Consider the following 3,717-nt stretch of genomic DNA (forward strand, 5'->3'; position numbering starts at 1 on the left):
TAATGCAGCCATATACCAGGGCACACAGTGGGGCAGATGTATTAAGCCTGGAGAAGAGATAATCTGGAGATAAAGTGACAGGAGATAAAAGCACCAGCCAATGAACTGTGCTTGAAAATGACAGATGGGAGTTGATTGGCTGGTGCTTTATCTCTTCTCCAGGTCTAATACATCTGCCCCAGTACCAGGACATTTTCAGCGATAGTTTATAGTTTTATTTCCTTATTGGTTATACACAGAGGGTAGAAGGTCATTAGGTAGACACATATTACGTCGACATGCATTGGGTTGACCACTGAAGGTCAATGCGAGGGGATGCGTTTCACTTTGATGGTGTCCATGTCGACATTCGGGGCAAAAAAAAGAAAATAATGAAAAACCCACGTAGATCTTTTGGACTGTTGTCCTAATGCTTGTGTCGACCTTCCAAACCTGTCGACTTATTTCATGTGTTGACCTAAGCCGTGTCAACCTCCTGTGGTCGACCCTATGGCCCATACCCATACCACACATATACACATACCACACATATACACTGACACCTTCATCTCTATGACATCCAGATGTAATACATGGCGCAGTGTACATATGTGGTAGTAACTGGTTTTCATTTACTGTAGTACTGGTATACTGTATATTTCAGTATGTGCACATGTACATAATGTACAGTATGCTCATACAATAACGACTAAGGAGGATATATAAAATCTTACAGTTAAGGAAAGGTCTTTAAAGTCTAAATTAGGATCATAGTCCACAGTTTACATTGCCTCCTGGAAATCTAGTGCAGAAAAACATAGTATGTGTTATTGTATGATATAATGCTAAGTCACCCTAAACCCCTTGGTAATCACAGTCTGTAAAAGTCCAACTATCACTTAAATCGCCTGGTTCATGAGGAACTGGCAAATGCTGCATTATTATAAAGCTTAGTTTAGCCCAGAAAATAACTGTCACCATTGTATGCAGAAAGCAGCAGTAAAATGAACCATAGAAGAGAGAAAATGGGCCACAGAATGATGCAGTATGATGTATTCAAAATACTTATATATTTAAAAATAAAAAGTAAATAATGTTTTGCATAAAAGTGAAAACTATGAAATTATTAGTGGAAATGGTACTTATAGGTTAGTTGGGCGCCCCCTATAGTTACTACGCTCATGCCCCCACTATCCATGTCGGCATGGAGTTGAATTTATATAGTGTGCCTGAAGCGTGGCGAGCCACCGAGCCTGAAGCGTGGCGAGCGTAGTGAGCCCCGCGAGAGGACGCGTAAAACTAAGCAAATAGCTTAGTGGGCCCCCAACTAACATATAAGTACCGTGGAAACTATACAGGTGCTTGACATTTCGTGGTTACAAAAGGTCAGCAAGAATCCTCAATGGGATGTATTAAAGAAGGCCTCAAACCAATGACTACATCTTTCTACTGCAGATTGTAACAACTAAGGATGGGGTTAGTAAAAGTGGAGCAGCGGAATGTAATTATATAATATGATAGACCTTTATAATCGATTTCTCTTTGCTTGGTAATCATTTGCCAGAAACCCGTCTGTACAGTATTCCTACAATTAGCAGCAAATAAAAAACAGAGAACCTGTTCTGTTAACAAATCAACAAATTGAGAATAGGAGGCACAGTATTGATTTACCAGGAATCCTGGAAGTGACTGGCATGAATATATTCATGGAAAAGTCGCATAAATTTCTGAATTTGTTGCTAACGTTAAAAAAGCAGCAAACCTAACCAAAAACATAGATCAACCCTGGGATATCAGTTTCTGCGTTTCAGCTGAGGAAAAAGAGCAAATTGGTGAAATAGGAATAGCGTACATCATATTTGTCATCATAGTCTGCAGGAGACTCCCTGAAATAGCAGCAATCTCCCTCTCTCTCTAGTCTAGTAATCTCCCTCATTTCACTTAACTCACATTGGGGCAGATGTATTAAGCCTTAACAAGAGATAAATCCAAGGGTGATAAGGAGAGATAAACGTCCAACCAATCACCTGCTAACTGACATGTCACAGGCTGTGTTTGAAAAAAAGTCAGAAAGGAGCTGATTGGTTGGACATTTAGGTTTCTTTATCACCCTTGAATTTATCTCTTGTTAAAGCTTAATACATCTGCCCCATTATGTAGCTGCTACATTACAATTGTGCAGGAAAAAAAAAGGAATGAGATAGATACATTTACATTGAATCATCTGCTCCATTTCCCAGCTTTGGTGATAAAACACAATGGGGCAGATGTATTGAGCCTTAATAAAAGAGATAAATTCAAGAGTGATAAAGAGAGATAAACGTCCAGCCAATCAGCTCCTTACTGACTTTTTTCAAACACAGCCTGTAACATGGCAGTTAGCAGTATATTGGCTGGACGTTTATCTCTCTAACTGCCATGTCACAGGCTGTGTTTGAAAAAAAGTCAGTAAGGAGCTGATTGGTTGGACGTTTAGGTTTCTTTATCACCCTTGAATTTATCTCTTGTTAAGGCTTAATACATCTGCCCCAATGATCTCTATGTAGCCACATGCATGTCTTGTGGCCATTTATATGGAATCACACGTAAAACACAATAGATGAATAATCCCTGATGCGTATCAGTAACTTTTCTTTAGCACGTATAGTAGCTCTTACTAACTGCTTTGGGACTCATCTACATTTGGATACAGTGGCGTAAGTTCTTCCCATTTGCCCGGAGGCAAAATACATATTGGTGCCCCCTAAACACACACAGCACCTTATATAAATATATGAATGCATGTGTGTGTGTGTTTGCATGTATGTATATTATGTTTAAAATAAAGTGAGAGTGTAACGTCTATGGAGGGAGAGTCAGCCACAAAAGCGTCATCAACGACTTTCAATTAACTGATTTAAACTTGCAGGGGAGGAGAGGTGCCCCCTTGGGAGCAGTAGCCCGGTGGCAGGTGAGTCCATTGCCTCCCAAAGTTTTGCCATTGTTAGGATAAGCCATTTTAAAAGATTCCTCTCAGATGAAGCAGTACACACCTACGCTTCTAGGTGCCACGTTCACAATCTCTCCATATATGGAATTAGACACGCCCTTTGGGTGGAGCATAACACGCCCCCTGAAAGGGGCACTGTGCAAAATTCTACTACCAACTATAATCTCCTTGAATCTAGTTTTCAAAAGTCGGCAAGTATGACTTACCGTATTTTTCGACCATAAGACGCACTTTTTCTCCCCCCCAAAAAAGTGTGGGGAAAAGTGTGTGCGTCTTATGGAGCGAATACGAGAGTGAGCCCCTCCTACCTGGGCAAGGCAGGGAAGTGATCTGGCTGGGCAGCAGGGTCAGGTCAGCAGTGGGTCCCTGCTGTGCATGTGATATTAGTGGCGGGGTCCCATCATCAATGGGCAATAATGCGACTTCCACATAACTCCCAGGACAGCTGTGAGAGAGACCCCCCTGTGAATGTTAGCTATGAGACGAGAACCCTGTGCCCAGATAAGGGCTCCCAGCTGTCACTTACATGCACTGCCTTTGCATAATCTGATTGCAGGGCTGCTGGAGAAACCATCTGACAAAGCTTACACTTCCACAGGACGCACCACGATTTGGGGTGCAGGCATCCATTACCCCCCAGCACCACCTCCCTCCTAGTACATACTATTACTGCATTCCTAAAAAGCGGGAGAGTTGGGTGATCCTAAGACAGAAATACAGTTCCAAATACAAAAGGGGGGGGGGGGGGG

This window comes from Crinia signifera, chromosome 1 (genome assembly GCF_055691185.1).
Source record: "Crinia signifera chromosome 1, ASM5569118v1, whole genome shotgun sequence".
Lineage (NCBI taxonomy): Eukaryota > Metazoa > Chordata > Amphibia > Anura > Myobatrachidae > Crinia > Crinia signifera.